This window comes from Podarcis bocagei, assembly GCF_964188305.1.
Source record: "Podarcis bocagei genome assembly, chromosome: W".
Taxonomy (NCBI): Eukaryota; Metazoa; Chordata; class Lepidosauria; order Squamata; family Lacertidae; genus Podarcis; species Podarcis bocagei.
Genome location: NC_138131.1, coordinates 69,819,429 through 69,832,261, shown reverse-complemented (window position 1 = coordinate 69,832,261; position 12,833 = coordinate 69,819,429). Strand labels below are relative to the sequence as shown.

At 45.2% G+C, this 12,833-nt stretch overlaps 1 long non-coding RNA gene across 1 annotated transcript; it reads left to right on the top strand.

Moving 5' to 3' along the window:
- The first annotated feature begins 6,398 nt into the window (after positions 1-6,398).
- LOC308577991 lies at positions 6,399-12,164 on the top strand. Its single transcript, XR_014003805.1, has 4 exons — positions 6,399-6,480; positions 8,154-8,349; positions 11,158-11,298; positions 12,064-12,164. It is a non-coding gene; the product is annotated as an uncharacterized lncRNA (long non-coding RNA).
- The last annotated feature ends 669 nt before the right edge of the window (positions 12,165-12,833 follow it).

The following is a 12,833-nucleotide window of genomic DNA, read 5'->3' as shown; positions in this document are numbered from 1 at the left end:
TACCAGGTCATCAGCAAAGGCTTTAACTTTATATTCGTTTTGACCTACTGTCACCCCTTTTATTAATTCATTTCGTCTAATTGCACTCAAGAGGACTTCCAGAACCATTATGAATAACAGTGGCGAGAGAGGACAACCCTGTCTTATACCCTTCCATATCTTCACTTCTTCTGTTATTACATTATTCACAATCAATTTAGCTCTTTGCTCTGTATAAATCGCCCTTATTCCATTATAGAAATCGTTCCCCACTTCCATAAATTCTAAATTTTTTAACACAAATTCCCATGATATACAGTGGTGCCTCGCAAGACGAATGCCTCGCAAGACGGAAAACCCGCTAGACGAAAGGGTTTTCCGTTTTGGAGGCGCTTCGCAAAACGAATTTCCCTATGGGCTTCCTTCGCAAGACGAAAGCCCATAGGGAAATCTCCGGGACAGCGGGGAAGCGCAGCACGTCTTCCCCACTGTCCTCGGACCTCCTCCGAAGGCTGGCGGTGGTGTGGAGACCTCCTCCCGCCGCCAGCCTTTGGAAGGCTGCTCTGAAGCCTGGCGGTGGGGTGGAGAAACCTCCTCCCGCCGCCAGGCTTCGGAAGGATGCTCCGAAGCCTGGCGGCGGGAGGAGGTCTCTCTGCCCCACCGCCAGCCTTCAGAAGGCTGCTCCGAAGCCTGGCGGCGGGAGAAGGTCTCTCCGCCCCACCGCCAGCCTTCAGAAGGCTGCTCCGAAGCCTGGCGGTGGGGCGGAGAGACCTCCTCCCGCCGCCAGGCTTCGGAAGGCTCTCCGAAGGCTGGCGGTGGGGCGGAGAGACCTTCTCCCCGCGCCAGCCTTCGGGTGGCTGTCCTGAAGACTTGCGGTGGGAGGAGGGTTTTCCTTCCCACCGCCAACATTCAGAATGCTGTTCTGAATGTTGGCGGTGGGGAGGAAAAACCCTCCTCCCACCGCAAGCCCCGGGAACAGAGGAGAAGCGCTGCGCCCCTTCCCCTCTGTTCCCGTATCTGTCCTGAAGGCTTGCGGTGGGGAGAAAAGCCCTTCTCCGCACCGCCAGCCTTGAAAGCGGTTTCCATAGGAACGCATTAATTGATTTTCAATGCATTCCTATGGGAAACGGTGCTTCGCAAGACGAAAAACTCGCAAGAAGAAAAAACTTGCGGAATGAATTAATTTCGTCTTGCGAGGCACCACTGTATTATCAAATGCCTTCTCCGCATCTACAAACATTAGTATAGCTTGTTTCTCATTCCTAGCAGACAGATATTACAAAACATTTATTATATTTCTCACATTATGTTTCATCTGCCTGCCTGGAAGAAACCCTGCTTGATCATCGTGAATAAATTCTCTCAATACCTTTTTTAATCTTTTTGCTAATATTCCAGCAAAAATCTTATAGTCTGTGTTTAACAATGAGATCGTGTGTTAAATCAGAATCTTGCTTGGGAATAAGTATGATGAAGGCTTCTTTCCAAGTTTCCAGAATATCTTTTTCCTTCAAAATATTATTCATAACTTCTTTCAGTGGTACCGTCAGGGTGTGCCTCAATTCTTTGTAATAACTGGCTGTAAATCCATCTGGTCCTGGAGCCTTTCCTTTTTTCAATTCTTTTATGACCTCTATTATTTCCTCATTCTCAATTGGGGCATTCAGTCTGTCTTTCTTTTCTGTCGGGATCTTTTGCACCTTTTTTTCTTTTAAATATCTTTCTATTCTCTTCAAATTGTTCTTTTCTCTGTTGCTGTACAAATGATTATAAAAGTCCAAGAATCCTTTTCTAATGCCTTTCGGGTTCTCAATCTCTTCTCCATCCACAATAATTTTGTTGATTATGTTTTGTTCCTTTCTTTTCTTAATTTGCCACGCGAGCCATTTACCTGACTTATTGGCATTGTCCATAAAATATTCCATCAACTTCTTTTGCGCCTCTTGTATGATTTTTTGATCACCCAAGAGGTAATCGTTAATTCTCCATCTAAATGATCTTTCTTCATAACCTTTAATTTCCAATTTTATTGGACTGTGGTCTGAAATTACTCTTGGCTGAATTTCAATTTGCCGAATTCTTGGAGTTAGTTCATTCGAGACCCAAATTTGATCTATTCTTGACATTGACTGATTTGGTTCCGAATAAAATGTAAACTGTTTCTCCAGTGGATGTCTAAGTCTCCAAACATCAATTAGATTACAGTTTTTCGTCATTGAAAAGAAAGTCTTGGGTAGTTTTCCTTCTTTGCTAACCTGAAATTGTTCTTAACCTGAACTTTAGCTAATGGGGCCTCCTGCTACCATTGAGCCGCCAGAGCACGATTTCTGTTCTCATCCTGAAGCAAAGTTCTTAACCTGAAGCACGATTTCTGGGTTAGCGGAGTGTATAACCTGAAGTCTATGTAAAACGAGGTACCACTGTATATATTTAAAAATTGCATCCAATTTTGACAGTGTTATTACAAACCACTTCATTCAGCCCTGCAACATCTTGCGAAGCAGCGATATACTAATATGCATCTGTTATTATGTGACATTGGTCAAGGCTTTCTGGGAAATAATATATGATGAATTTAAAGAAAATGTTTGAAAATACATTTGTCAAAAAAGCCAGAAGCCTTCTCACTAGGTATAAGACTTCTTATGTCTGCAACGACGGCAGCAAGAATGCAACTAGCCCAATGGGGCTTAAATTGGATTGTTATGAATGAAAAAAATTAGTAAAAAAATATTTCAAAAGAGAATGCTACTTGCCCAATTAATGGGGCTTAGATCAGGTTATTCATGAAAGAAATGATAAAAAAATATTTAAAAGAAGAGAGAATGCTACTAGCCCAATTAATGTGGCTTATATTTGATTGTTATTAATAAAAAAATTAATAAAAAATAATTTAAAAAGAGAATGTCACTAGCCCAATTAATGGGGCTCATATGGGATTGTTATTAATGAAAAAATTAATGAAAAAATAATTTACAAAGAGAATGCCACTTGCCCAATTAATAGGGCTTAAATCAGATTGCTATGAATGAAAATAATAAATTCTTTAAAAGAAGAAGAGAGAACGCTACTAACCCAATTAATGGGGCTTCTAATGGATTGTGATTAATGAAAAATTAATAAAACATTATTTAACAGAAGAAGAGAGAACGCTACTAGCCCAATTAATGGGGCTTATATTGGATTGTTATCATTATCATTATTTTTCCAGGCCTTCCCATCTAGAGCCCAGAAACTCTGTAACAGTTACCTTCTCAAAGTGATGAATCGCCAGCCAGATTTCCCCTTGCGCATTGAACACACAGCCGAGGTTACTCCATGCCACAGCAAAGTTGGGTTGGGTCTCGATGGCTTTCAGGTAGCAGGCCTTGGGAGGGTCGAGAGGTAGGTAGGTACAGGGGGAAGGGGGTATTTGCACAAAAGAAAAGCAAGAGAAAAGTCCCAGTTAGCAGAGGCTTGACAACCATATGTCAGGAGTGCTCTGATGGTGTTTCCTGCTTGGCAGAGGGTTGGACTCGATGGCCCTTGTGGTCTATTCCAGCTGTATGATTCTATGATTCTACTTTAAATTTAACCATTACAGGTGGGGTTTTTTAAAAAAATTAATCCTGCTAATGTATTAACCTGTGTGCACTGCTTTTGTCAATATGCAGTAAACGTTTCCCATTCTTTTTTATATTAAAACTGGAGGCATTTTTTCAGCTGCAATGGGCCTCCGGTGTCCTGTTAGTACCATTAGTTGGTACCATTTCTCGTACAGTTGATATTCCTTGCATAGATAGATTAGATCAGTGTTTCCCAACCGGTGTTCCGCGGCACACTAGTGTGCCGCGAGAGATTGCCTGGTGTGCCGTGGGAGGGAGGCGGGCGAGTCGGGCGGCGAGAGGCGGGGCGGCGGCGGCGAGGATCCGCGTCGAGCCGGGGGCGGCTCCGCGGTGGTGGTGCCGAGGTTTCTCTCTCCATTCTCCCCTCACACACACACATAGGAAATAACACAGGATCAGCTGACAGGACCCGGCCAATGGGGCGGCGGTGGGGCAGCGCGCGCAAAAGGGAGGAGCGCGAGACAGCGGACAAGGAGGTGGCCGGCATGTCCGGGCAGCAGCAGCAACAGCAGCAGCAACTCCCGGCGACTGCTCCTCAAGCCCCGGGCAACCCTACTCCCTCACCGGCCTCGGCCGCCCTCCTGCTCCACCGCCGCCGCCTCCCCCGCCGCCGCCGGCTACCTCGGCCCCGCCGCCGCTCCCTCCTCCGCCCGCTATCGCCGCCACCACCACAACAGCCGCCGCCGCCTCAGCTGGGCCCATGCCTGCCGGGAGCGGCGGCGGCAGCAGCAGCAGCAGCAGCGCCCCGGCGCCCTTCCCTCACGGCGGCGACCCGGCCCTGCAGTGGCGTAGCGTGGGGGGTGCAGGGGGGGCCGGCCGCACTGGGCGCAACATCTGCGGGGGGCGCACTCGCAGCTCTCTGCCCCTCCCGAGGTACTATTTCTGGGTTAGCGGAGTCTGTAACCTGAAGCGTATGTAACCCGAGGTACCACTGTACTTCCAAGTCAGCGTGCAAGGGATTGCAGGACCGGCGGACTTGGCGGTGGGGGTGGTTGCTGGAGCCTTGTCTGTCCTTTCAGCCCCGCACCCACCGCAGACCCCTTCCTATGCCACTGGTAGCTAGGCGAGGCGGGGGGCACTGGGCGCCACACCTCGGTGCCTGCAGCGTGCCTGAGCCATGCGTCTGCGGGCGAACTGCCCGCAAGCTCCGCTCTGGCCTCTGCCCACCGCCTCAGCCTCCCTACAGCTGAGGGGGAGGCTGCAGCGAGGCTCCACGCAGCGCGCCCTGCCATGGCTCGCCCCCATGGCACTCGCCCCTGGCTGCAGGACGCGCGCGCCGCCCCGGGCCCCTGAGCGGCTAGCTGCGCCGCTGCGCTGAGCGCAAGGAATACGTCCTCTCCGAGTTCGGCGTCCTCTTCGTGGGCAGCGCGAACCGCATCTCCAGCTTCGGGTGGAACTTTGGCCAGGTAGGGGGAAGCCTTTGGGCGGGGGGGGGGGCTGGAGACCGGGGTGGGGAGGGGTTAGGAGAGACGCTACCGGCCCCGTCCAGAAATGCCCAGAGCAACTGGAGCTCAGCTACACGCACACATGCGCCCTCCAAATCCCGTTTCCCACCCCTTTCTCAAAAGAAGAGAGAAAAAATGGGTCCTGGGTGTGAAACCAAAGGACCTTTCCAGCTCCTCCTCAATTCCAGGTGTGGATGGCAATGCCTCGTGTCTCCTCCCCCGCGACCAGAGCACACTTCCTAGGCTGGTTGGACGGTCCCTGGGGGTCTTCGGGTTGCCACATTTTGAAGAGCAAAAAACAGGACACATTTGTCGACTTCTGCTTTTAGCTATGGATCAGTGGCCTAGCGTGGGGGGTGCAGGGGGGGCCGGCCACACCGGGCGCAACATCTGGGGGTTAGTGTTAGGGGGCGCAAATCCACGGGTTAGGGGGCGCAAATTACTTGCATTGTCCCGGGTGCTGACAACCTGCTGACAACCCACGCTACGCCACTGCGGCCCTGAACGAGCAGGAGAAGGAGCTCAAGTGACGCTGCGCGCTGACGTCACGGGGCTGTAATGGTGGTGTGCCTCGAGATTTTTTTCATCAAACAAGTGTGCCTTTGCCCAAAAAAGGTTGGGAAACACTGGATTAGATAGATGATAGATAGTTAGATTAGATTAGATTAGATTAGATAGATAGATTAGGTAGGTAGATTAGATAGATACATATATAAGAAAGGTTGGTAGATGGATAGATAGATTAGTTAGATTGATTGATTGAGTAGGTAGATAGATTCAGGCATGGCCAAACCTGGCCCTCCAGCTGTTTTGGGACTACAACTCACATTGTCCCTGACCACTGGTCCTGTTAGGTAGGGATGATGGGGGTTGGAGGGCCAAGTTGGGCCACACCTGGATTAGATGGTAGGTAGGTAGATAGATTTGATAGATAGGGTAGGTAGATAGATAGATAGATAGATAGATAGATAGATAAGATAGGTAGGCAAGTAGATAGATAATAAGATAAAGTCGGTAGATCGATAAGGTAGGAAGGTAGGTAGGAGGCAGCCTAGGTCAAAGTTGACCCACTTATTTAAAAGTAACCATGCTGTTATACAGTGGTACCTCTGGATGCGAACGGGATCCGTTCCGGGGCCCCGTTCGCATCCTGAAGCGAACATGCTCGGGTCACAATTTGCTGCTTCCGTAGATGCGTGTGGCATCATTTTGAGTGTCTGCACGTGCGCAAGCTGCAGAACCCGGAAGTAACGCGCTCTGTTACTTCTAGGTCGCCACGGAGCACAACCCGAAAATGCTTAACCCGCAGCTACTTCAACCTGAGGTATGACTGTATTAGTAACAAAAATCTATTATCTTAAATATTTTCAGGCGGTGACCCTGGACCCCAACTTCCTGGATGCTTACATTAATCTGGGGAACGTCTTGAAGGAGGCGCGTATATTTGACAGGTAAGCAAATAGGCATAGAGCTTATATTCTCTTTTTTATATAAATGTTTTTTATTGGTTTTGCGTATAATCACATTACGTCTTATATTCTCAGTTTAGTGGTTGCACCCATACCCAAACTAACTCCCATTGTTGCCTAGAGGGTTGATTTTATTTAAAGCAAATTGATTTAAATCCCAAATCCATAAGACTTGATTTAAATCCCCCTTTTACCGGAAGGTTCAGCCTTGCTGGCATCCTCTTAATATTGACAAACGGAGGCAGGTTTCCTTTTTGGAATCCTAACTTCAGAGTCTTTTCTACAGTTATATCAAAATGATTTGGTTCTGCTATATACAGCCCGATTGTGACGAAATGATGGTGAGTTTTAATAAGTGAACACTTTTTATTTGAACAACTTTTCTGCTGTACTTGATTGGAAGGAGAAAAGAAACATTTCCTTCATAACAATTTAAGCAATTTATTTCACTAAAACAGTAACATGGTAGCATATGTATCCATGTTGCTTAACTGATGTGCTGAAACATTTTTTCCCCAAGAAAAACTTGGACTGAGTTTTCGCACACATGAAAAACTTAAAACAAATAATTCTTCCCCGAATTATTTATTTATTTATTTATTTCTACCCCGCTCTCACTGGCCAGGGCTGGGCTCAGGGCGGCTAACACCAAATATAAATTACAATAAAATAGAATAGAAAAAAACCCCAGTTAATTAAAATACAGCTTAAAATGCAGCCTCATCAAGACTACAAAGGGAGGAAACATCAGCTATTCACCCAAGCCAGCTATCCATGCTGGTGCTACATGGGCCAGCAAAAAAAGCCACGGGAAAATTTATATACCAAATCCCATATAGGGTGTCAGAGTGAGTCTAAGCATAGAGCGAGTTAAAATAATCAAGCCTGGAGGTGACCATCGCATGGATCACTGGCCAGATCAGGGCGAGAAAGGTAAGGAACCAATTCCTTAATACGGCGGAGGTGGAAAAATGCCACCTTTGCTGTGGCTGCAACCTGTGCCTCCATGGAAAGAGAGGCATCGAAGGTTACACCCAAGCTCTTGACAGAAGGCTCTGGCACTAATTGCGCCCCCACAAGAGATGGGAGTTGGCCCCCCAACCCCATGTTGTCCTGACCCAGCCAGAGGACCTCTGTCTTCGAAGGATTTAACTTCAACTGGCTCCCACGCAGCCACCCAGCCACGGCTTCCAAGCATCTGGTCAGTGTGTCTGGGGCCGAGTCCATTGACAGATAAAGTTGGGTGTCATCAGCATATTGACGACAACTCAGCCCTAAACTCCGGACAATCTGGGCAAGGGGGCGCATAAAGATATTGAAAAGCATCTGGGAAAGGATTGTGCCCTGCGGCACTCCACACAACAAGGAGTGCCGCAGCGACAACTCCCTCCCTAGCGCCACCCTCTGTCCCCGACCTGAGATAAAGGAGCACAGCCATTGTCTGACTGTGCCCTGAATCCCCACGTTGGCAAGGCGGTGGTCCAAAAGTTTGTGATCGACCATGTCGAAGGCCGCTAACAAATCTAAAAGAATCAGCAGTCCCGGCCCGCCTCGATCCTCTTAATCGTCCTCCCAAAGCATTTTATTTTTTAAAAAACAGATTTTTATCCACCCTGGTGACAATGAAACTGAACCAGTCCTTGATCTCATTTCAGAGCCGTTGCAGCCTACCTACGGGCCCTGAGCCTGAGTCCCAACCACGCTGTTGTCCACGGCAACCTGGCATGTGTGTATTACGAACAGGGGCTGATCGATCTGGCAATCGATACCTACAAGAGGGCCATTGAGCTCCAGCCCCACTTCCCTGACGCCTACTGCAACCTGGCCAACGCGCTGAAAGAGAAAGGCAGCGTAAGAAACTGGTCCCTTTTGCCTTGGGGTGGGGGGAACATCTATATAAAAGATGTTTTATAGATGGTACTTAACACCTGCCAAAATAGCTAAAATGTATAAAACAAAAAAACTGTGCTGGAGGTGCAGTAAAGAAGAAGGGACACTTATACATTTCTGGTGGGCCTGTGAAAAAAAAATACAGAAACTTTCCTATTAGGCAGTGGTGTCCAAACTTTTTTCAAAGAGGGCCAGATTTGATGAAGTGAAGGGCCATAAGGGCCGACCAAAGTTGTTTACTTTTTTTAAGGATTGAAGTTGTTGAGCTCTTTTCTTAGGGTTTAAATTGTTGAACTTTTTTTAGGATTGAAGTTGTTTAGCTTTTTCTTAGGCTTTTACCCCATGCTGAATTGGCCAGATTAACAGAGACAATTAGGGCACAACCCAGACAAGAATTCCAAAAGGAATGGGGAAAATGCAGAGAATACTTTACCAAACAGTGCCCCAAAATATACACTTGGACTTGTTTCAATTAATTTCTACAGGAGACTTTGTGGTTTAAGTCATAATTAGGAAAAATTGTAATAATCCCATACAAAAGAAATAGTATACAAGAGGTAAATAAGGCGGCCATTTAACAGAATAAAGTCTTTTATTTTTATGTTATGTTTTCTTTGTGTAAGGGGATAGGAGTTTAATTTTGATAATTAGTCAATGGTGGTGGGTCTGTTTGTATGTATGAGTTGTTGTGGACTATGTTATAAATAAAATAAAAATTAAAAAAAGAAAATGAAACCGGTCCCTTTTGCTTTCTGTATGTCAGAGGGTTTGCTGAAAAAAGCCTTCCGGATGATGGTGACCTCGAAATTGGGCTCTTTGGGGGGGGGATTTGGGGTACAGAACCTAGAAGAAGTCCTCTTTTATTTTTTCCTTTGTCATATCGTCACATACAACTTTGCTCATACCAAGCGTCGACTCCCCTCCCCCTTCCCCCGCTCCCACTCCCTGGCTTTCTTAAGCAGTCACGATCCTCTTAGCATTTCTATATCACCCTTTAAAAATTGTCCAGTAGCACCTGATGATGATGATGATGATAATAATAATAATAATAATAATAATAATAATAATAATAATAATAATAATAATAATAATAATAATAATAAAATTTATACCCCGCCTATCTGGCTGGGTTTCCCCAGCCACTCTTGGCGACAAAATATTAAAATACAATAGTCCGTCAAACATTAAAAGCTTCCCTAAACAGGGCTTGCTAAACTTGGCTTCTTCTTGGTATAATTTTTTGTATGCAGGTCCAATTCTTCAGATACAAAAGCTTCTACCAAGACCAAACTGAGTTGGTCTGCAATGTGCTACTGGACAATTTATATATTTTTTATATATTTCAACTGCGTTAGACCACCACAGCTGCCTACCTGAACATATATCGCCCTATTTACCTTCTTACTCTACTTAAAACAATTTACTTTAGCATTTGTAAATCACTTTCAAAAATTAGCCTCTGGTTTTTTTAATAACAGTATATTTAAAGATCTTTTTCAATTCTTTGTAAATCATATCCCAGTAGACTTTGACTTTAGTGCACATCCACCACCTATGGACGAAATTCCCTTCCTTCTCCTTGCATTTCTAGCGTGCCTTATCTTGAGTTATATATATTTTAGCAAGTTTAGTCGGCGTCAAATACCACCTATACGTCACCTTCATTAAATTTTTAATTAGTGCTGTACATTCAATAAATTGTTTTTGCCCATAATCTTTCCCACTTATCTAATTCAATGTTATGACCAAAATCTTGAGCCCATTTAATCATAACCGACTTAACTTCTTCATCCTTTGTATGCCATTCTTATACGTTTTTGGCAATGATTTTCTTTTACTATCTAGCAACTCTGTCTCTTAATTTTGATTTAGTATGACCAAAACCATTTCCCTTACTGTCTTCCTTAAATACATCTTGCAAAAGACGGTAAGTGTGCGGGAAAGAGAGTTTGAATCGGATTAGTCTGCTCTTGTATTTATGTTCCCCTAAACCAAGCATGTCCAAAGTCCACTTTGGGGGCCTTCCACCCATCTCTCCTAGATCTCAAAATGCATTGGTTTTGTCATATTTCCTGCTATCCTGCCAAAGAATTTAAATTTTCCCAATGTTCTTTTAGACCAGGCATGTCCAAAGTCCAGTTCAGGGGCCTAATCTGGCCCTCTGGTCGATTTAATCCGGCCCTCGTGGCGGTTTATTTACTAGGGCAAAACTTCCCCCAAAAAAGCTCAAGAACTTTAATCCTAAAAAAAGGTCAGCACCTCTGGGGTCAAATCCTTAAAAAAGGCTCAACAATTGTGGGGTTTTACTGTTAATATGCTTCTTCTTAATTGCATTTCACTATTAATATACTTCTTAATTGTATTTCAGTTCAACAATGACTTTGATAAAATACATCTTTTGTGACGTGCAGAAGGCTTGAGTTACCTATGAGGTGCAACAGTTACCATATAGCATATATTCAATATAAAAAACAGCAACAATTGGTTGTTGACAAAGGACAGCTGGCATATATATATAAAAGATATTAACTGATATGCATGCCATTCCAGATATAGCTATATAATCTCTACTGTTGGTAAGAGAAGAACTTTGGAGCAGGCATTTTCAAAAAAAGAGTTTTTTATGAACCGCTCTAATACCAAGTTACCGTCAGGAGCTGAGGGGCCGTATCAAACCTCAATCCAGCCATCACATCACAGAGCAGCCTTTTGGGCTCCTGTGAAAGACATACTAATATTCGTGTAAAAACTCTGTTTTGTGTTTCGAAGGTTGCCGAAGCCGAGGAATGCTACAATACAGCTCTCCGTTTATGTCCGACTCACGCGGATTCTCTTAATAACCTGGCGAACATCAAGCGAGAACAAGGGAATATCGAGGAGGCTGTCCGCCTCTACCGGAAAGCTCTTGAGGTACGTGCGTGGAGAATTACAACAATTAAATTGACATATAAGGGTTAGGCATGCGTACCCTGGACTCCTAGTCTGGGTCTTTTTAAAAATCGCCGATCAAATTTTTCTTGATCAATAACGGAAATAATGGTGAAGAAGTGAAAGTGAAGTAGCATTTTGAGGCTCGACAAAGCATGGTCCAATAAGTCCCTTTTGGAAGGAAGAGGGTCTGTCCCCCTTTTTATATTCCTAGGCCTCCTGGAATGACCAAAAATCTGCTTTTTCATCAGAAGAACAATGCAAGGTGTTAAGGAACGGTACAGAAATTGAAATAAAAGCTGGGCACATGCTGTTCTCTGTGTCGGCTGAGCTTGATCCCCTGACAGTCTTATTTTCTAACAGTATTTCCTATGCGTACGAAAAAGGCAGTTCATAGGCCCATTATTATTATTATTATTATTATTATTATTATTATTATTATTATTATTATCATTACCACAAATCATTCCAAACGGTGATTTATTTTGCAGCCAGCCCCTGCCACATTTGAGCATCAAAGAGGGGCTCTTTAAAATATGGCATTGGTCATTTGACAGTCTGATCTCCCAACAGTATTTCCTATGCATGCTAAAAAGGCAGTCCATAGGTTCCTCCTCCTCCTTAATTTTTGCAAGTCAATCCAAATGAGGATTTATTTCACGCCCACAACCTTTGAGCCTCAAAGAGCAGCCTCCGTCTCTTTAGAATGCTTCTCAGGGAAACTAAGAGTGAGCTTCTTCCCCGCAGGTCTTCCCGGAGTTTGCAGCTGCGCATTCAAATTTAGCCAGTGTTTTGCAACAGCAGGGGAAGCTCCAGGAGGCCCTCATGCACTACAAGGAGGCCATCAGGTGAGCTTCCAAAGCCATGGGGAAAATAGATTGAAAGAGCTCCTCCTTACTGTATTTTAATCTTTTGCTGGAAGCCGCCCAGAGTGGCTGGGTATAAATAATAAATTATTGTTGCTGTTGTTAATAATTATTATTACTCCTCATGCGCTGGTCTGGTGCCTGTGGGAAAGCTCTCCTCTTGTGGATAAAGCACTTTCTCTTTTTCTTTTAGGTTTTTTTATTTTTTATTTTTATTTTTATTTTATTTTTTGTCCCTTGAAGGACAGCCAAATTTAAATAACAATTCGACACACAGCTGCGAGGCATTTGCGAGCTTTTTTGCGGAGAAGGTCCTGTTGCTCCGCCATGACCTCCCAGCCAATTTGGATACAATAAAGGAACTGGAGGCCCCTCGACTGTCCTCGGGTCCAGTATTGGACCACTTTGACCGGATATCCCCAGCCGATGTGGACAGACTCCTCCGAGCTGGAAAGCCCACCACCTGTCCTCTTGACCCGTGCCCGTCCTGGCTGATTAGAGCGTGCCCAGACGAGGTGCGGGCCCCCCTGGGGGATATCATCAATTTGTCCCTTGGCACTGGGATATTCCCAGGGGAACTGAAGGAGGCAGTGGTGTGTCTGCTCTTAAAGAAAACATCATTAGATCCTTTAGATCTATCCAATTACCGCC